The following is a 23,141-nucleotide window of genomic DNA, read 5'->3' as shown; positions in this document are numbered from 1 at the left end:
ATGGTAAATGCTGTAACAGAAATAAAACAGATGTCATGATGGAGAAAATTGTGGGACTTGATAAGATTGTTTGATAAGGAGAGAAGAGGGCAGGATTGAGGAAATGAGAACAAATAGGCAGAGGTATGATAAGTAAGGGCCTTGAGAATTGTAATTACAATATGAACTATTAAGTGTGATAGAAAACCTTTGCTATGTCTACTGTGAAAAGTGCTATGATTCTGTTTCAATTTTAAGGATGTAGTCTAGCTACTCTAAGGTGAGTGGATGTGGGGAGGCAAGAGTGAAAGCAGGGAGACCTACTAGAAAGCTCTCACAGTAGTTAGGAAAAGAGATGATGGAGATGTGGACAGGTTAGCACTGGAGAGAAGCTAGATTTGTCATATAATTTGGAGATACCATTGACAGGTCTTACTCATGAACTAGTTATCAAAAGTTTGAGAAAAGATTTGTGGCTGAAGCACTTAAGTGGAAATGAATGCCATTATGTAATGGGATTCTGAGGAAGGGAGGCAAAGTCAGGTGCATCCATTAGACATGTAAGCAGAGATGTCAGGCAGGTACTTGCATATTTTGTCTAGAGCTCAAGAGAGAAGTAACGTCTGGGCATAGAGATTTGATGTCGTAGGCATAAGGCATGAGACTAGATAAGCCTACCTAGAGAGAACACAGAGATAAAGAGGAGAGTTTGATCTGAGTCTTGGCAGGCTCTAAACTTAAAAGTTGGAAAGAGGAGGAGAGGCCAGGAAAGAAGACTGAGAAAGAGTAGCCAGTAACAAAGGAAAGAAATGAGGAGAACGTGCTATTAAGGGAAAGACTGTTTCAAGAAGAAGGGAAGCTTCATGGAGAGGATGCCTGTGAGCTATCAGGTAAAATGAGGACAGGAAGTGGACACTAGATTTTGGAGTAATGGAGTTCAGTGGTAATTGGAGTGGGCTGAGGAGGACATGACGGGTGGAGTGCAAAGAGGGAACATATAGAATCCTTGAAGAGTGGGATACACAGAAGGAGAATTTTGAGTAACAGTCTATGCTGAAAATCTGAAGAACATTATGAATCCTGTCCTAAGAAAAAATCCTTACTCATATATCCAAAATTTGTTTATAATTTCAGGGGTTTGCCTCCTCTTTCGGGCTCATAACATGGTTTATATAATCCATCATCTTTTAATTGCATCATTGACCTTACTGGGCAATGAAAATACTATCAATTCATTTATGCTTTTCGGATTCATTACTTTTCTTACATTCCAGTTTTTCCATTTAATGGCTTATTGGTGATATTTTTGTTCCTTAATTTTTAAAATAAATATGTCAGTTAATTGATTTTAAACTTAAATATTATTATATTTGACTTAAATAGAAAGTTATGGTTGGGAAATGATTCCTAAGTGAGTTATTTTCATTATTATTATTGCAATTTATTTCTTAAGTCTAAATTGACTAAGTTCTATTTAGTCCTTTATCTTTGTTCCACATATGTTTCAGATAAACTGCAATATCCTATGATTTTCTCTAAAGGCACAAAATCATCCTTGTTTATAGGAAATTGACACTGTCCAAATGGCAAGGACATTCAGATCAATTCCTCTTTTTCTGAGGGCGTTCCTATCAGAAACACTGTACCTGATAAAAGAACAAACATGATGACTCCTGGCCTCAAGCAGTGTGCCTTATCGTGCCAGCCAATGAGATTTAAATATCTTTACATATATTTTTATAATTTCTATGACTAGTTTCCCTCTATCTTATAAACTAGAGTTGCATGACACAGGGAAAATAAATAAATAAGAAGTGAGTAGGGAAGGAAAAGTATAGCTGAGATGATTTTGGTACCCAGTTGGGGATCTTTAAATAAGAGGTAATCCCAAGTGCAGGCCTTCTCTTGTTTTCATAGTCTAACTGTAACATGTTCTTCAAAGTCTATTGATTCCCATCTTCCTGGATGGCACAGCCCTGTTAGACAGGTTACAATGATTACAGAGTGCCTCATTTCTTCCATGTCCCAAAGGCATATAGTTCCTGTCCTCATGCATATTAAGGAGAAAATATTGCTACACGATGCTATTGGTTAATGACTGTTTGTCTATTCTGTCAAGTCAGCATTATAGAAGTAATGCAAAAAGAGTATCTAAGAGAAAGAATAATAGGGGCCCATGAATGCAGATAATAATGGCAATTTAGCTTAGGCTAATCTCTGAGTCCATTTTCTCATTTTTCCCCTAAATTTTGATAACAAAACAAATTAAAAGCTTAAAATTAACATTGCCAGAATTTAAGATTGTTTTCTTCAAAATTAGATACATCACAAAATTCCTTCTTTCCTTCTAGATATTTTTCCATGTCTTGGCTCTGTAACAATCATACAGAACAGTGAATTTAAGTGGCTTTTATTAAAATAAAACCTTTTTACATCTGTGTCTGCTGGATAACTCCAGTGAGAGAACCACTTTTAAATTAGAGAGGTTATCCAGCCACACAGAGGCTCAGAAATGCCTGAGTTCAGAGAATAATCATGATCAGAGTCCTGGCATGAAATAGACATCTTAAAATATTCTGTTCAGGAACAATCCTTTATAATTTGAACATAAACCATTATTCTTAAATTGCATCATAAAATGCATAATAAAACCATAGTTTCTCATGTCAAGTAATTCTGCATTACCACCCTTTAACTGTTTTTATACTTGCCACTGAATAGTTTTCCAACCTTTATTCAAAGACTAGATAATGTACCTCAGTGATAGACACAGGCAAAAATTCAGTCTCTACCCTTTACAAGGAGTTATTTTTCTGCCAACCTCTCTACTACTTGTTTTACTATATGATTCCTAGTGTAAGAGACAGCCTCTGTGCATTTCAACTCAACGGTGCTTCCTCCAACTGGACTACTAATGAGCACTGAACCACGAAGGGCACATCTCCAGATATTTATGAACTAGTCTCTTCTGCAATTTTCAATTCAACAACAATCCTTTTTAAGTGTCAGCTGCCTTTTGGTAATTTTTCGCATTCTTAGTGGCAAAACTAGGAGTGGGAAAACGCTACAGGTGAGTGTATTAAAATAATACTTATAAAACTAAAATTTTATATATACTTAAGGTTATGAATTTATTCAATTTATCCCTTCTTGTGAATTTTAGCCTGTATGTAATAGGCATCAGAGAAAATTAAAAATTAAAACTAATGTGTTAGAAATAATATTTTTATCAGGGCATACATTTTTAAAGACACTGATTTAATTTTTACTATGCTTTCGGGACTACTATTATGTACATAACACCAATGTGTGGGCCCTTGTATATATGTCTGCACAGATATGTGATATTTGCTACAAGATACACAGACTTTCAGTGCAGTGTGATGCACTAAAATAGAGCAGGGTTTGAATTTGGATAGCATGATAGCATAAACACTATTATTATGTGAGCAAATAACTGTAGCTCTCTGGCCCAGAAATTATCAGTAAAATGAATGATTCATACCTGTAGATTACAAGATTCTTCTCAGCCTTATACACTGAAATACTTTCAGCATACATGGATATAGAGGGAATAGAGAAACCAGTGACACTGTATCTATTAAAAAAAAAACACTACATAGATGATACATAGAGCACATTAGTAAAATACATACTTTAAAAAGTTAGTTGCATATTTTAGTCCATAAATCTTTACTTGCTCTGCTGGATAACTCTAAACATTAAACACAACAATCATAGAATACCCAAAGTAGATAAAGAGACTTCACTTGAGCTATACAGAGAAGAATCTATGCTGAATATAGGGAGATAGTCATTTGATTTTTGTGCTTTAGATAACAGAATTTTATACTACAGATAGAAGGTGGGAGCTACAGGTAGCTTCATGGAATCTTGGGGTAAATGGACAAAGGACCAACCTGGAAGGTAGAGCATGTACCATAAAAAGAACTACGACCTTTTACTGGTTCAAATCTGAGAGGGAATTCTTTGCCATTTCTGTGAGAAATCTGGAGTCCCAGAAAGTGCTGGAAAATTGCACATAGAGGTAAGGTTTTTAGCAGGAGCATTTACTCCTTATTGCAGACATTTTCTAGACTGATAATGGGTTAGGAAGATGTTAGTCAGTGGTATCCCAAAAAGGGAATTACCTTAGGGAATTTATAGTAGATTAAATGCCTTATAGCACTAAAATTCTATGATATAGATGAGCATTTTTTACTGTTTTCTTATTAACAGGGCATGTCCTAGGTTAAACATAGTATTAGTGAAATTAATACGTAGATTCTCTTTCTTATAGCACAACTGTACTTTTTTAGTAGTTATTTATTAAACATTGCTTAGCTTTAGTTCTAGATAGACAACCCTCTGTTAAAATCAATTACTAAATTTGGAAGCAATCTGGATATTGGTCTTGATTTGAGTTGGTTACATTGGAGTGTATTCAGTTTTTCAAAAATGCATTGAGCTGTTCACTCATGATCTGTGCATTCTTTTATGTACAGTGTATTTCAGTAAAAATTAAAAATAAGAAATGGGTTTATATAATATGTAACCTAATTAAAATATCTTAAAAATGTAGAAAATGCTGAAGGCACTTTTATCTTTAGTGTCAATACACAGATGTGTAGAGAAGCCATCAAAAACTTATGATGTATGCACACAGTTGCAGAATATTAAAACAATAGTAATTAAGAAAGAAAAACCTCATAGCTGTCAATGCCATTAATTTAACATGAATTATGGTGCGTAAGAAAAAATATTACTGGGATCTATGAGAAACTGTACAAAGACTTTGTACAGATTCTGAGGGGGGATTTCAGGACACTTCAAGAGCTTTAAAAGGTAATGACACTTCAAAAATTATGTTTCATCCATTTCTACACTTGAAGATTTTCCCTTCTTTAATTAACTTATCAACTAAAATTATAGCCCTTTCATGTCCCACAGATAACAGGGATTATAAACTGTTTTAATTCATAGAGCATAAAACCCCAAAGAAACCAAAACCAGAAACAAAAAATTTCTGATATAAAAATATTTACTTTTTTTTTTCTTTTGCTGTCTCTCAAAGTTGTATATCGTCTATCATCTTCCCTTTATTTAAGATTTATCTCTTAGGTTTCCTTCATGTCCATTTTTCTTGAGCTCAGCATGTCTATACCTCCTAGATAGAAAGGTATAACCAGATGATTCGAGTATCCTAATGCTCAGATCTTGCATGTTCACTACCACTGTTGTTCATTTAGTTGGAAGGTTCTCAATATTTTTCCTGCTCTCAAATATCTGAGAGAGAATATTTTCATCAGAAATCATGGTTCACAATGGGAGTGACTGTCCGTGACAGATCAAGACCTTCAGTGGCCAGAGTTACACATTTGAAAAAGCATACATCGCTCAAGAAAGGAAATTCATGTGACTGGTAACTGATTTATATAGAATATATAATATCTATATTATAGATAGACATATAGTATGTATTCTACATATTATATTCCCATTAGAGAATATATTCTAAGACTAACAGCCAAAGCCAGTGCCCCCTCTGTACCTAGCTCAATTTTTAACAGTGTACTAAGTATTCACACCCAGTCACAAATACCCAAAGTAAAGCCACAGAGGAATAAGAAGGCACAGATTTCAGGGAGAAGAAGGTGAAACAGTTTGCCAGCATTAGCTAATTAAGTAGCTCTTGGTAGACTCTGAAGAGCTCTAAAGGAGACTCTGGCCTCTAACCTCTCTCCCTTTGAAAGAAGGGATCCTGTCCCTCCTTCAACAGAGATTTCAGGAGAGGACATCTGTGTCCACGGGTTTAGAAGGTGGTGAACTCCAACTGCCAGTAGCCAAACTGCCAGTGATCACGTAGGTCAGAGCCCAGAGAAGGAACTCTCAGTCAACTCACTAGAAACCAGTTCTTCGAGAATAATTATCCAGAGAATCAGTTGGTGAATGACTAATTCACCAAATTCACCAAATTAACCAATTTATCAGGTAATTGTATTAAGAAATAGTCTTCTTGAATATATTCTATGATTATGAATAGGTTATCCTTATGAATATATTCATGAATATATTTATGTTAAATATATTCAATAAGTGTGAATATATTAGTAGTATCTTAAAGATTGTTCAATTTATCAAAAGCCAAGGGTCATGGGTTTAATCTTTTAATGAATATATTCATGAAGAATATAGTTATGACCTAAATCATCCCATGAATATAGTAAAAGAGCATATATTCAGTAAATTCTTTTATTCTTTATCCAGTACTATGTGCCATGCAAGGTCCTAGATACTAGGGCTATATCCAAATCAAAATTTCTGACCTCAAAGAGCATAGATTCATATTTATTATCTTTAAATAAGAATGATCTTTAAAATAAGATTTTGGCAAATAGATTTTGTAAGTTTGGTGAATTCACCTGCGTCCAAGGGAAATATTCGTGAATGATATTGGGGACTGCCTACAGGGAATGCTTATGATTTGTTATAAAAATCTTGTGCAAGAGGTCTATCATATTGGTCTTCACCAGCTTTTATTTGTTGTGAACTTTGAAAAAAAGCTACACCTAAACATTTTAACACAAATAACTAGTTACCTTGGTTAACCAGAACTACTTCCCACTTTGAAAATAAGCAAATGAGCAAATCAAGATTCAGGAAGTTAGAAGACTAGTAAATATCAACTTTGTGGATTTCAAGACAAAGATTTTCTCCCACTTCCCAGAGATGCCACTTATCAGTATTACAACTTAAGATTTTGGTAGCTGACTGTAGTACTGGTTTTTCATCAAATTTCTAAAATAACAATGATACTTTATGTATCATCAGATTTATATTACCACCAGCTTTATCTTTTTTGAAGCAAATTATAGTTGAACTACATCAGAGCAACTTCTACGTTAAAGCGTGAAAATAAGGTTAATGGGAGTATAACAGTTATTGTCACTAATTCTTATTTTTATTAAGCAATGAATAGCTTCATCAAGTAATACATTACTCTTTTTTGTTAGCTTCATGACAGAGAAAGAACAATGAAACTGCTTGAGTTAAGCGCTGTGTGGCTTTAAAAAGACAAAGTGTTCATTCCCAAAGGGCACTACCAAAAAAAAAAAAAAAAAAAATCTAAGCTGAACATTGTTATTCTCTGAGAAAGTCATCAAAACAAAATGAAAATGTTGGCATTTTAGTACATCCGTTTGCACTTTACTGAACACTACTGCCACCAGTGATTGCTGTGGTTTCTGTAAAGGATGCTTGAATATGAAGCAGATTTGCTAGAGGGTAGCATGACCCCTGTTTCTGTCTCTGAACTTTGCCAAGACAGAAAAGGCTTCTGTTACTGGTTTTCTGTATCCACCTCCATTGTTTATTTCTTCCCAGGAAGTTCTCAAAAGGAACTCAAGCAAACAAAAATTAGATACTAGGCCCCTCTTTCCATTTTTGATCTTCCTGTTTGTTTAAACAGAGGTTTTTCAACTTGAGCAAAGTCTTAGCACAAACAAAATTAGGGTTACACAGGAAATGGTTTACAGTTAGCTCTAGTCTTTGGAAATAACCAAACATTACTTATATGATAGGAAAGGAAGAAGAGTCCATTTGAATTCATGACCACTTTTTTTTTTCATGTGGTGTTGAATTAGTTCAATATGCTATGCAGACAGATTTTAAGAACAAATACTATCCTTTTAGTTAGGCTGGGTCTACACATATGGTGACAGATCTCTTGTAAACATTCACATTTTCCACCCTGATTTAAAAACCTGATTTAATGAGGTTGTCACCACAACAAAGAAGGCATAAGTGATTCATTCTTAGAGCATTTAGCATTTAAACTGGCTTACTGCAGGGTTGACCCAGTGCTGCAGGGAAACCACTGGGAGCTGGTGGATGCTGCTTCTTAGGGTGAGTCTATGTAGCAATACTAAGTAGCAATTAGCCCAGCTAAGATATTTTTCTTCTTTAATTATGGACTTACTAACCAAAACTATAATATAGCTCTTAGATGTCATAGCAATGAGGTTCAAGGAAGGTAGAAGAGGCTCCTCCCTCATGGAAGTCAGACGTTAGATGAAATGTATTTCATGTGAATATTATAGCTTATTGGCATACATACAAGGACTAATGACAATGAAAAAGTGAGGTGTTGCCTAATTTCAAAAATATTTACTAGACATCTATAAGAAAGACATTCTTTCTCAGCAAGAGTTATCATCTGGCTTGAGTCAATGTTTTAGGAGTGAATGAGAATCTTCACCTGTAGCTTAAAAACTTAAGAAATGATATTTTACTTTTTCCTTCTGAAGATAATTTTTAACTGATAGGATACTTTTTTAAATATTCAATGCAGAAATTTGTAATGCATTATCTGAAATTCAAGTATATCTATCACTAATAAATTTATGTAGATTACAACATGTTGAAATTCAGATAAGTATTACTAACATTTGGCATAATATTATAAAGATAAGGTTCAGAGTGATTAAGCTTAGAGTTAGTTATTTAATCATCTTCATTATAATTCTTATTTCAAGTATGTATTTCTGGCTGTATCTAGCAAGCTATGTATAATGATCTATATTCAGAATAGATGCTAATTTGTATTTATTTAATTTTATAGTAAAAAAAGTAAGTTATTTGTTAGAAGTGCAAAGTTATAAAACCCTATCATACATGAAAAATTATAAATTTTATTTATTTATAATTTTGTAATCATTTTTAAAAGTTGTGCAAGTTTTATTACTTAATATTTTATAAAAATAGAATGAAATAATTTTAAATAATTAGTTATAAGAGATTGGATTAATGGTAAGTAAAAACTGTATAGCTATATTATGGAGAAAATCATCATGGCTTTATTAATTTTCAATAGGAATATTTTATTTTCCCTTATAAAAATGAAAATGTAATTCCATCTAAAATCATAAAATATGTGCCCAGAATCTTTTGAAAGTAAGTTCTTTTTTCATTTCAATCACTGAGTCATTTGGTTTTGTACCCACTGCAATTATGGATGATAGAAATGGTAGCTTTTTTCTCCTGTATCTGTAAGGAGGTGAATGATGGGAGGAAATAAGAATGGTTCTGCCTCCAAGCAAGCTTGAGTGGTTTCACTCACTGGACAGGTCTGTGATTATTCTGTAGTTACAAATTCTGGTGATTGTGGGAGCTAGGAACTATTTGGAACATTATCCTTGACTTCAGAGATACTTACTGATTTCTTCAGAGAGTATGTAGAAAAGTATTAAAGTAAGCAGACATTGCCTACTGCCAAAATAAGAAATTACAATGAAACATGGAATAGAAGGTTTATTTATTTATTTATTTATTTATTTATTTATTTATTTATTTTTGAGGATATCAGGTAAAACTTCATGGAAAAGTTTCCATTAATGGAGGTGGATGGTACTGTTATGTGAAATGAAGGTGTTGGTAAGAATAAAAGAATGGAAGTTTAGGAGATCATGTATTTGCATGGTTTCTGCCCCTTTCTTTGCTCCTTGAACATATAATCGCATAACCTAAATTGTTTATTTTTACCTTTGAATCTCCGGGCTGCAAATGCTCAGTATGTGTTTGCTGAATGAACAAAAGGATTGGGCTCTTCACTAAGAGTTTTTCACTCGGGAGACAAGGTAAGAAGCACTGGTTAAAGCCAGCTCAGGAAGGACTCTGAATTTCAAGTTTAAAATTCTGAACTTCATCCAGGAGAAATTTATGGAATAAAAAAGCAGCATAATTAGAAATTTCTTGGAAAGATTAATCTACCAGCTATCAATTATGTGAACATGTGTAAAATATAGAGACTTTGTGGTTTACAACATCCCCACAAATAAAGATGTTTATAATGTGTGTGTTCAAATTTTTAAGATAAATTTACTAAATATTTATTAAATATTATACCTGGACCTAAATCATCTCCATGCAACAACCAAAAATCGGAGGGAAAAGACTCAAATCAGAAGTTCAAATAGGATTAAATTAGGAATTTTTATTCTTATTTTGGTATTTCATCCCATAATTTATTTCTGAAGAATTAAATTTATCCAGTCTTATCCTTAGCTATGTAATATTAGGGCTCTTCTCTTTTTGGTCCCCATCTAGTTTTTACTCCTTTTCTGAATTCCTCAAACATTTACCAAGGCTCGTTATTACACATATCTGAACTCTCCTGCTATGACTATATGCATGGAGAAGTCAATTGGAATTTGAGACAGTCTTAAATGTTCCTATTTATATTTTGGCTACTCATGCATGAACTTGATTACAAATTATGTGTACATAGCCGTAGTTAGTGAATCCCCAAAACATACTGCAAGCACATCATATTTCACTCACAGGAACAACAGAATACTGGCTGTCATTGGTGTTTTATGAAGATAAATTATTGAACCACAAAAATCATGAGATGAATTGTAACACAGCACTTGCATTTTATCCCTGAAGGCACCATGGTCCTGTCAGTTAAACACTGGTGAGCACAACTTAGTTTTCATTTCTAACAACATTATTGTCACTACTGACAACTCTACCCATCATAGGAGAAGAGGGTTCTTCCCAGGAAGCCCACAGGGCTAAACTGCATGGCACATTCTGCTCTTATCCACAGCATCTGTGCCTCATTTATGGGTTTTTTTTCTTTCGTCAATTGAACTCATCATTTAAAGGAGTATTTTCTTACAAACACAAATGCATATACAAAAGTGTGTCAATACAAAAAAAAAAATAGTCATTAATATTGCCAGATCTGTTCTCCAAACACAAAAAGAGTTTGTGAACTCCTGAACACACTTATATTTTAATGAAGTGTCCGGTTGTTACAGTAGGAAACAGTGCTTCAGTCCGAGTAGGATACAAAGAGAAACTGTGCCTGTATTAAGACCATTATTCTCCAGTATGAGTTCCAAACCTTGCACCAAATTTGGTTTCTCACTTGTATGTTTTCACAAGCCGTGATATCTATAACACAGCTGAGACAATGGTTGTTTCTCTCATGTCAATTAACACGAGTAAGGGATAAAGAAGAGCTATTTAATTCAACTTTCAAACATTTTATTAGTCTTAATTGGGCTTAGAGACATGTACTTGTTCTGTTAAAAGATGCTGTTCATCAATACATATGGCTTGCAGCTTCAAAATCAGAGCATTCTACCCTGATGGTTCGTTTTCAAATAAGAATGACAGAGCACTAGCTACAACAATGCCACCAGAACAAAAACCATCTGACCGAAGACTGCAAATGTTAACAGGATGGCGACTGTCAGCGGGGATACAATCTTGTCTTCCAGTTGAGACTGTTGCCCATGGCAAGGCTTCCACAGGCTAGGAGTGGACAAGGAAGCAGTACAGAGGACTCCAATGAGCTCCAGTGGCATCTGAAACTCCAGACTCTGTCCTTCCTTAGTTCAACATAAGCTAGGATCCAAGGAGCATACGAGGAAGAAGGCCAGATAAAAAGGGGAGTGTCCTTAAGGCTGCTCTCTAAGGCCTATAAATCACATATCATTTTACAAACTAGCCTTCCAGACACAAGCAAATGAAAGCATATTATAAGACGGGTCACCAGATGGTGAATGGATCTAGATCACACCGTATAAATGGAGGTTGGAGAAATTGGGAGTATGTAGCAAGAGAAAAGTCACAAGGTGGAGACACCAGAGTTGTCTTCAAAGAGAAGTATGAATTGAAATCCCTCCCCTCTAGTGCTCGCTGGTGAGGAGTAAGTAGGACTTGGAACGACTTGGAGTTCAATCTAAAGTAGAGCTAGGTGAAGGATACTCTCCAGAGGATGTGGGGAAGGTTTCACAGAGTCGGGGAAGATTTCACATTTGGGCAGGGTCCCAGAGAGGATGGCAGTTTAGTAGATGGAGAAGGGTTCTAAGAGTCTAGAATGAGGAAGTGCAAACTGGTGGAGCGCGAAGAAGGATGGTGTGCATTGGGGAGAGAGTGCGCAGGTGGCTGGTGGGCAGGTGGCCAGGCCAGGAACAGACTTCTCAGATACTCCTGGGCTTAGGCAGGGCCCAGAACGTGAAAGTCTGCAAGCCACATAAAGACATTTGGGCATTAGGCTACAGAGTTTGAGAAAATTGTAGAGGTTGCTTGAATCTATTTAATGAAATCAATAATCTCCATGAAGCTGGAGTTATATCAAGGGGAGGAGGGGCTCTTATCCCTGCTGTTCCTCAAATGAATGATATTTTAAAGGAACATTAACTTACTTAGCAGCGAAGACAAGGATCTATTCAATTTAACAAGGTGTTATCATGATCTCGACAAGTTGTTCTTTCATGAAGTGACTTAAATTTCTATTTTAAAAACTTAAGTTCTACGTGTGATAATGTTACTCAAAATGTAATGAGCTGGTCCAAGGTCCTGCACAACTCCACACAAAGACGACTTCTGAAAAATCAGTCTATAAAAAGCAGTTCTATTTCGGTCATTGGCGGGGGCATTCTAAAGGGAGAGAAAAGCCATAGAGTGCAAAGAATCTGCATTTCCCCGATGGAGGGAATCCAGAGTGAGGCCACCATGCTAATAAATACATTCATAATCGAATAAATCATCTGATTTCAAAGGACAGTCACACGGTTTGTAGATCATATTCAGCTGATACATTAGTACAAACACCCCCTTTTGGTATCTGCCCCTCTCCTCTATAGGATTTGAGAAGACAGAGAAGAATTTCAGTTAAAGAAGAAGACATCTAGCCTTTCATATATTTATAAAAATATAAGCTTATATTTATGCGTTTCTGAGTACCAATATAATTTGGCTTTCTGGGCTGCATAAGGAATCATTATTTTTCTCAGACTCTAGAAAGACTGGTCCTTTTGTTATTAACAGCCCTTGAAATAAGAGCCACTTAAAGAGTGCACTTGAAAAGCAACCATAAATATCCATGACCATTGAAATCAAGATAAGGAGATGCCTAAATCCAAGATGTTTTATTAATTGGAAATAAGTGTCTCTGAAAAATAACACATGGGGAGCTGCATGTTTGTCACTGCCTATCTAGACCTATCTCCTTCCAAATCAGACTTCACCCCAAGTTCACACTGGGAGTGGGGTAGGGCCTTAGATGGCCATGTTCATACTTCATGAGCCTATACCCCCTCAACACTGAGGCAGAGAGAACACAACTGAGTCCCAAAGGCCACTATTTCTGTCTGGCAAGCAGGTGCACTGTGGTGTAGAGACGGAAGAAGGCACTAGTCACTTCTTTTTTCCTGTTTAAATGATCTCGCTTCCATCTGGCATTTATCAGCCCCAACTGCCATTGACAGCAGCCTTACTGGCAAGGGACTTACAAAAATGATGTTGCACATAAACCTATCACACACAAAAAGATTCCTGGAATCTTATTCTAAGATACAGCATACCAGAAGCTTATGGGGGGATAAAAGCAGACACATATCCTATAATACATGCATCTGAGTCCTGGCATTCCTAGCAGCAGCCTGTGACCACCTGTTACAATCACTGGGGTTCTCTGTCTAAAATGCAGACTCCCAGCCTGAACTCGGAGAGGTCCCCATGCACTAGGTGTGCTGTGAGGTATGTAGGTAGTGGCAGACACACAGCCAGGCCTAGCTTCCCTGCTCCAGTGGCACTGGCCCACAGAAATTTTCTAGTAGCCACAGTCAATAAAGGAAAACAGAAACCAGTGGCTTAATTTTAATGATATATTTTATTTAACCCAATAATACTCAAAATATTATTGTTTCCACATGCAATTAATATGAAAAAGCTACTAATAAGATATTCTTTTTTTTTCCTCATATGAAGTCTCTCACATCCTCATACATCCTAAGTAGCTGACAAGCGGAACGTATCTCAGCGTGGACTGGCCCCATTTCCAGTGTTCCACAGACACATCTGGCCAGCGTGGCTGTATTGGGACAGCACAGGCTTAGAAGGAAGAGTCTCGAGGTTCTGCTTCCACTAAAGCTAGTATAAATCATAAAGCAGCCCAGCTTCGTGTTACCATGAGACACTGATCTTTGTTATTCTTCCCTCTTTATTAACCCCATGACTTGAAACCCATCCCTACCACTTTTACCCAGTATATTCTCACCATGCTCAAATCTCAGCTCAAACAGAACTTCCTTTTTCTTGATTGCCCTGATTCCTCTCACCTCACTACCCCACCAAAAATAAAATGAACTTAGCAAACAAATGCGTAATGAAAACCCAAGGTTCCGATTCCATGTTTCCTGCTGCGTGCTCTCAGAGCGCTGCGGCTCCCTCCCAGCACTTATCATAGCTGGTGCTGTATGTATTCATGTCATTGGTAGTTACTGATTAGCCCCTTCTCCATGACGGAGAAGGTCCATATCTGGTAGAGGGTTTGGCTCATAGTACACATTCAAAATAATTACAATGAACAAGTAAATGAATTCCCAGTTCTAGAACTGAGACTTCCTCCCTACTTGAACTGGCCTGAGAGGGTTTTGTCCTTTGCAACTACAAAAGCCAGAATACGACATTTTCTGTCTAAAAGTTACCCTAGACATGCAAACAGGAGGCAGAGGATAATAAAAGTACATTTTGGAACATTCTTATACCTGTATATAAACACACTGAGTATCTCTTTTCCAAACCTTAAGGACCAACGGGGATTTATTATGAAGCTCATTAAATTTAGGTTTCAGCACTCCTCACTTAGGAGGCCATCGTAAGACAGGGAGCTGCTAGGAGTTCCCTTCCAGGGAGGGGAAGCCCGGTTACATTCCCAAAGCATCTCTGTATCTGGGAAATTGCCTAATGAGATCTCAGAAAATAAAGGACCTGAGACTGCAGTAATTTCTTGTGTTTTTTTCTGACTCTAAATAAAGATTCCATTTTGTACCTAATTATGTATTTGTAATTTTGTATTCTTTTTTTGTAAAGAGTTACCCCCATCTCCAAATTTTGTTAAGAGAAGCCCTAGGTCCCACAAAACCTGGCGACAACATAAAACATTTTGTAAATTAGCAAAAAAAAAAAAAAAAAAAATCCTCTTCCAAAAATTTGGACTATATTGCTGACATATTTATATTCCTTGTTAAAGCAAAAGGGTCAGCACAAAGTAGGATGCATTAATGTTACGAGATTTCAGGAGAGCATGAAAGGGAGTGTGCATGGTGGGGGGTGTCCCCCTACTTCATACCACAACCCTACATACTGATCTGTGAAGACCAGAAAGATTATAGAGCTGATGCCAGAATGTCCTTGGGCAAATTGCACTCTACTTCATTTCTCAATCATGTATTACCATTGATATGAAATCACAAGACAGTATTAATAATTTTTCTTTTACCTTAACTGTTATCTTTTGAATTTCTGTTGTACTTTATTGAGACTTTATAAAATATTATAGAGATATGCAATGTATATAGACATAATACATATAATTTTTATAAGAAGAAAAGTATTAGCAATGTAAAAGACATTCTCTTTCAACTATTATAAGGCACACATTTATTCTATATATCTTTTTGTGTTCACCCTTCATCTCTTTTCCTCTTGGCCCAATGATCAGGAACCTGGGATTAAAGTGAACAAAAAAGTCAGGAGTCCATAAGAAATCTCTTAATGAAAATGAAGGTTGAGTCTAGATGGGTTTGATACAGAGCCTTCCATGCCCCTGTTAATCCTCACTGTTAAGTAGCTTTAATTTCAAATCATCTCTTCTTTTTGCCTTTTAACCATAATGCTATTTCAGAGTGCTAAACAGCTTTTGCCGGCCAAAAATGAAATAGTTATTCTATAACCTTTAGAGACATAAAATGGGAATACACAACATGCGGAAAAACAGATAAGTCAGAAACTTAAATAAAGAACTAAGGTTAGAAACTGAATTTTGCTTATGATAAATGACTTAATAAAAGAGATTAAAAAAACAACTGTTATAACTACTCCCACACCCCCAGTTCTGCCATAAAAATAATGATTAAATCCAACAATAGGCTCAAAATCCCATTTTATTCACTGTAATAACAGATATGGTTTTAAAATCTTTTTTATGAAAGCACAAATTTCTCAGTGAATAGAACACTGCAGAATTTCTCTCGGGCTGCAGAAGTGTCTTTACAGGACTTTGTTCTTCAGACCACTGGCCTCAGAGCCCCCAGACTCTGGAGCTCCTGCAGCACAGATGTAGTAACCTGTCAAAGATCCAGTGCTGCCTCACCTGCCCAGGTCCCTGAGGAGGATACATCACAAAGGGAAAATGACTAACTCAAGGCTGCCCCTACAACTCTTTGCAAAATCAAAAATTAAAAGGAGATGGCCCACTGGCCTCATGGCTTGGTCATTTTAAAACACATTTGTAAACATTAAAAAGTAGTGACCCTTCCTTTGGTTTCCTAACCCTGCTTGGTAGGGGCTGGATTTCAATTCTCACTTATCCCTTATGTGACAGTCCTTGTGCAGTGATCATCTATGCAACTGTGAGGGTAACTTTGATCTCAGATGCCTAAGAGATAGTGCCCTTTCTATAAACCAATACTTGACTCTTCAGGAGTTTACCTATTGAACTTTGCAGAATGCTCAATCAATCAATAACCCTCTTCCCTATTTAGAATTTGGAATCTCTATCTAGAAAATGGGACTTTTATTTTTTTGGATCTTAAGTTGTCTTTTGAGCTCTGCCTCAGACAGCTCAGAGATGCGTAGGCACAATGGCATGATTAAACAGGGGAACACTCAGAATCTGTAGCTCTCTTGAAGTTCTCACTGATGCTTTAACATGTCTTGCTTCGGCCTTCCATGCTTGGAGTCTTTCGAACAGTGTGACCTTGCCATCGCTGTGATTCCTGCCCCACGAGTTCTCAGGGTTATAAGGACAGTACAGCAAGTGCTCCAGGCTGAGCACTTCAAAAGTCTGCCAGGTAAAAGGCCAGTGGTCTGACCTGTGCTGGCGGGCACAGGCTCTGCAGGAACCGTGAATGACTGCTCATCTTCCTGCCCCCTGCTGTTTACCATTCACTTCCAGATATTTTGTCCCCCACCCCCTTTAAATTATGTGGAAGATTTTTTTCTCCATCCCCACCTCATTCTGTCCCTCTACGCTACCTCTTCCATGAAAAAGAAAGTCTAAAAAACTAATTTGTACCAGATGCCTGCATTTCAAAAGTTGCTTAAGAAATATTTCCTATAATAAATGAATATCTAATGGCAAAATTTCACACTTTGGGGGAAATATTTTGGATGATGGGGCTTCCCCAACAGCCTTGTGTCAGAGCATGAAAACAGCTCTCTTACTCTGTCTGATCATTTTCCAGTCTCTACTTCTTTGCTTCTGTTTATCTTAACTGTGACCTTTTACAAATAGAGTAGGTTCACCCCATATCCATCTCTGTCATACAGACATCAATCAAATAAAGCAAACCCATCACTTCAATCTGTAGAGCTTCCTGTGCTAAAATCCAAAGGCCTCCCTTGATGGCTGAGATCAAGCCACACAATCCCCTTCGAGTCTTGAGTGTGTCTGGTGTGGCAGAAGCTAAGTCTCCATACATCCATACATTCTAATGCATGTGTGTACTATCTCTCCCCCATATGTCTTACTTGGCAAACTGTTTTTCATTTTATTCAACGTAATTGCCCAAAGAATAAAACTTATTTTTAATATTTTAGGGGATGGAGAAGTAAGACAGAAGGTCATATTTAAATATCAAAGTATCCATATGTATGACTCAAGCTGAATCTATCTGTACATAGGATTTCTCTACCTCAACAGCATGTGGTCCCTTGGCCTAACTCACTCCTGGGTACGACACCTTCCGAGTGAAAGAGATAAAAAGATTGAAAAACAAAACAAAACAAAACAAACAAAACATAACCTCAGTCTAGCACTACTTAATATTAGGTGTAAGTCTAAATATTCAGGCAAATCTTTGATCTGGTCCCAAAAAGACAGTAGACTAGTGCAGTGGAGTAGAGGTGCTCCTGTCATTAAGTTCATGTACTTCTTTTAAGGAGAAACAATGTTGACTTGTACCAGAGGTTAAAAATCAGTAATTTTTAATTTAACACATCACTTCTTAGAAGATTTCATAGACTCCCAGATAACCCCCATAGTCAGAAGCTACTTTTTCTGTTCTAATGAGCTCTTGCTGCTCTATCCAGTTCATTGCCCGTACACGGGGAATTACTAACCGTATTAGTTTGCTAGGGTTGTCAAAACAAATTTATTTTCTCCCAATTCTGGAGGTTGGAAACGCAAGGTCCAGGTATGACACATTTACTTTCCCTGAGGCCTCTCTCCTTGGTTTATAGATTGTGGCCTCCTTGCTATGTCCTCACTTCTTCCCTCTGTGTGTGTGACCTTCGTACTCTCCTCTTTTTCTAAGGACACCAGTCATTTGGGATTGGGGCCTTGACATCCCCTTTCTGACTGAATTACCTCTTTCAAGGACTATCTCCAAATACAGTCACACTAAAGGTACAGGGGGTTAGGACTTCAACATGAGTTTGGGGGAGACACAATTCTGCTCATAACACTAACTTATATTCAGTTCCCTTTTAATGCCTGAGGTTTTACATTATTATTCCCCAATCTTCCCTCCAAGTGAATTCCAGTAGTCTTTTTTTCCCCCTGTAGTCTTTTAAACATTTCAAACTGAGTCATAAGATTCTTTAATAAACTCTGCATTTACTTCTACTACCCTCCTCTACCCTTTGCTTAAGTCCTTCGAACTCCTTTTGGATTGCCATCCTCAGTAACAGTCTATGTTTTATAATAAAAGCTTACCCTTTCTCCGTAGCTTCTGCTTAGCTTTTAACAGTGTCCTGCTCATATTAAGCCCTCAAGTTCTTCTTTAAATAGGATGAGAGTAAAATATTTTTTTATACATGGTTATAATAATGTGTTATACTCCTGACACACAGTTTGTTGTTATGACTCTCAAATCATCTCTTGCTCCACCAGTAAATAATCATTTTTACTTGAACAAATGCTTGCCTGTCTAGTGATTCATCAAAACCTTCCAGTCATTGTCCTACATGACAAAATTCTAAGTAACTGAGATTCTCGAATTTGAAGATTTAAAGCAATTGGCTCTTATCATACCCTACCTTTTTTTTTTCAGCATTACAGTATTCATTGTTTTTGTACCACACCCAGTGCTCCATGCAATCCGTGCCCTCTCTAATACCCACCACCTGGTTCCCCCAACCTCCCACCCCCCACCTCTTCAAACCCTTTAGATTGTTTTTCAGAGTCCATAGTCTCTCATTGTTCACCTCCCCTTCCAATTTCCCCTAACTCCCTTCTCCTAACTCCCCATGTCCTCCATGCTATTTGTTATGCTTCACAAATAAGTGAAACCATATGATAATTGACTCTCTCTGCTTGACTTATACCCTACCTTTTTAATATTAGCTTTTGCTAACCATTTTGCATCACTGAATATTTATGCATCATTTCTGCATTTTTCCTTAAAAAAATAATTTTAAAACACCATTTGAAAATCAGTGCTAAAAAGCCACGTCTCTGACTTACTGATCAAAAAGTACAATACGTAACATTCGAGATGACAGGACCTTTTTTTTTCCCTTATTCCTTTACCACTTGACAGGAGCCAATACAGAGAGATCTCTCTAGAGCTTAAAATACTAGTACTGGTGTTGGCTGTCCAATATACATGTGGAGCCTTTTGAAAATGCAAAATCCCAGAAACTGTCTTAGACGTATTGAATCAGAATCTCTGAGTATGTGTCAGTATATGTCAGAAGCTGAGTAGGTAATTTTTATGCACAGAGCTGAAAACTTTTGCTTAATAAGGAAATGGTCCTTAAGCTGAAATTACAGGGGGAGCCTTAAAGCAAGTTCATGCTTGAGTTTCACTCCACTGCCTGGGCATTAGGATATTTTATACTTCCCAGGTCATTCTAATATTGAACCAAAAGGACACATTCATGAGAAGTCAGAAGAACAATACTAGCTATATATTTTTTAAATACATCATTTGAAAGTTAAATGTATAACACTAGGAGGGATTCTAGGTATCACATTTATTATAAGTAGTTAAATATGATTTGTCAGGGACTGTAATCATGGTCACAGATGGACCTGGTCATGCCTCAATTCTGACACAGACTACAGACGTGGCTCTTCAAAGTACAGCTGCATCAGAATCCCCTGGAAGGCTAAGGATAACATAGATTTGTTGGACCCAACTCTAGATTTTCTGACTCACTAGTTCTGATGTAGGGCCCCCAAATTCACATTTTTTTGCAAATTCCAAAGTAAAACTGATGTTGCTGGTTCAGGGACCACACACTGAGTTTCTACTTCCATAGGGAGGTGGATATCCTTTCGTGTAGGTGAGACCATCAACCCAAAGCATGTGTACTTGCCTTCAACAAACATTCTGAAATATGAGCACTACAAGATGGTCTCAGAGAAAGCCACATTCCCTCCAAAACCATGGGGATAAAAATAGGAGTAAGCAGAGTCTCTGTTATCCCTTACTATTATTTTTTCAGTCTCTAAAATTTAATAACTAGTCAATTAAATAAAGCGTGGGTACTACACTTAATTTCCATGTACCATCTCCCACTCTCTAGAATATTCTCAGATTTCCCCTCTCAGTTCTAATGAATGGTTGGAATTCAGTTCAAACTGCTGAAGATAAAAACACAAACTAAAGTAATTATTTTGTATTAATTTTTCACCATAATATCACAAGTATTTTTTATTTTGTGACTCAGTAATAGACTTCCAAACTGTATCATACCATAGGCTTTTACATGAAATATATCTTGGAGACTTAAAAAAAGTATTTAGGTTGTCTTATTAACCCATATATTCACTGCTCTAGGAGATACTTCTTCAATCCCCTGCTACAAATATATGGAGTATATTTTCTTAGACCTACCTGAAAGAAACTTCACATTAAATTTCAAACTAGAAAACTGTGATCTCTGTACTTTTCTTTAGATATAGTTTATTATTTCCTTCTTCTCCAAGGTTTATACTGCCTCCATTCTAGATCTTTTCCATGGTTTCTTGAAAAAACACTCTCTGTTTAGCATTCCATGCTACTTTCCAAAACCACTTTACTTGCTGCTCCTCTCAAACATATCTGACTCAATAATCAATCTGACCTTTTGTTTTTTGGGGAGTCTGGGGGAGAGAGAGGGGTAGGTGGGAGGGTATGGAAAGATACACTCAACTATAGATAAAAATACTAAACAGTCTCAAAATTGTGTTCATATTTAGGGAGAGGACCCTGTATAACCTAGAATGTTATATAATCTAGCCTCTTATAAAAGCCTAATCGAGAGAAGTCATATTCAGGTTAGATGATGTAGAGAACACCACATTCCTCACATCTCTAGCTGTTCTGTATTCAAGCCTTGCTTTGAACTGTCCTAAAGTACAGGAAGCCTACTCCTTAGAACAGAAAAGCTTCAAATATTGGGATTCACTTTGAAGATTATGTACTTGGCTTCTATTGAAGTCTTTTTGAAAAACAAACCACAAAAAAAGTCATATAAATACTGCTTTGTATTTACTGCCCTCCACGTAGGACTCTACATAAAAAAGTTCTCCTGAAGTTTACCCTGTAGGAATCTTCTGAAAAACTTGCATTTATTTGCTTATTTATTTTTAAATATTTATTTATTTGGGACAGGGGAAGAAGGAGAGAGAGCACCAAGCAGACTCCTCGTTGAGTGTAGAGCCCAACGCAGGGCTTAATCTTATGACCCTGAGATCACGACCTGAGCCAAAACCAAGAGTCTGATGCTCAACTGACTGTGCCACCCAAGTGGCCCCAAACTTGCATTTTTAAACATGTTTTTCCTAATATTTCCTCTTTACCCAGTTAGGAAACTCAAATGTTTCCCCCCTTCCTTTCTTTAGTATTATCTTCATATAAGATAATTTCTCTATTTCTACATTACTGGATTATTTTAAGAAAAAAAAAAAAAAAGAAGAAGAAGAAACATTAACATTCCAAGAAAGTGGTGGCAACTCTGAGAAAATTCTGTTATTGAACCTTGAGCAAAAATAAAGAAAAGGAAAGAAAAGCACCAAGCAAAGAGCTCCATGATTTTCCATATTTTTGTTTTGTGTGATCCTCAAATCCACACTGATGCTGGACGTAGTCATCACTCAGCTGATGCCCAGGAAAGTAAAGTGATGTGCCTCCAGCCACCACATCAGGGAAAAGGTTCAAATGCATGTCTGACTGTAGCATTCATGCTAAGTCTTTACTAAGCCACACCAGAAGGAAACTACTAGAAACCATACTCAAGATATACTTCAGAGGTTAGCACCTCCATGTTACCATATGAAATGATTCCATATATCCCTTTTCTGTATACACATAGGCAGGCCATGCCTCTTCTTCCTGCCACTATGAATCCTTAGAAGTTTGGCATAGAAATGTCTGACCCACGGCGCCTGGGTGTCTCCGTCAGCTGAGCATCCAACTCTTGATTTCAGCGCAGGTCCTGATCTCAGGGTTGTGAGATGGAGCCCCATGTTGGGCACCCCACTGGGCAGGGAGTCTGCTGGAGGATTCTCTCCCTCTCCCTCTGTACCTCCTCCACCCCTCTAAAAAATAAGAAACGTTTGACCCATGCAAGAAACAGTAACAACAACGACAAGCAATTGTAGAAAAGGGAATGCGGAAGCACCTAGGGGAACAGGGAGAGTAAAACCATTTACCTTTTCACAGGAATTACTGGAGCCAGCACGGAGAGTGATAAAGCACTGGACTTGGAACCCGAGTCCCCAGCTGTCACCAAGGACCCACAAGAGCTTCGGAAGTCATTTAACCTCCCAGGGTCCCAGGCCCCTCATCCATAAAATATGGAGTTTATAACAGATCCTCCTGTATGTCCTTTGCAGTCCTAATACTCTGTACTGTCTGCTCTTTGTCCATAAGCTAACTGTCCTAGTTTACAGCTGGAATGAGATGGTCCCATACAACTGTGGGAGAAGCCTCCCCATCCAGAAGTCTGGATGTCTCCATAAGTTACGGGAGAACATGCTAGAGGGGATACAGTAGCTGCAGTAAAAGCTGTATACAAGCAAAAACGCTCTGATAAAAAAATTCAGGATGCCTGACAGAGCTGTGCAGAGCATTAACTGAGACTGGCCCATTAAAATATATTTATTCAATACCAACTTTCTCCACAGTCCACAATCTGAGTGTTTTCACTAG

General features: G+C 37.0%; 1 protein-coding gene across 3 annotated transcripts in view; it reads right to left on the bottom strand.

Annotated features, from left to right (window-relative positions):
• CNTNAP2 (contactin associated protein 2) overlaps positions 1-23,141 on the bottom strand; it is a 1,959,883-nt gene that overhangs the window by 932,007 nt on the left and 1,004,735 nt on the right. The window lies entirely within an intron of this gene.

The sequence above is a fragment of the Lutra lutra genome, chromosome 11 (assembly GCF_902655055.1).
Source record: "Lutra lutra chromosome 11, mLutLut1.2, whole genome shotgun sequence".
NCBI classification, from domain to species: domain Eukaryota; kingdom Metazoa; phylum Chordata; class Mammalia; order Carnivora; family Mustelidae; genus Lutra; species Lutra lutra.
The sequence above is the reverse complement of the archived record's forward strand: the minus strand, read 5'-3'. Positions and strand labels throughout refer to the sequence as shown.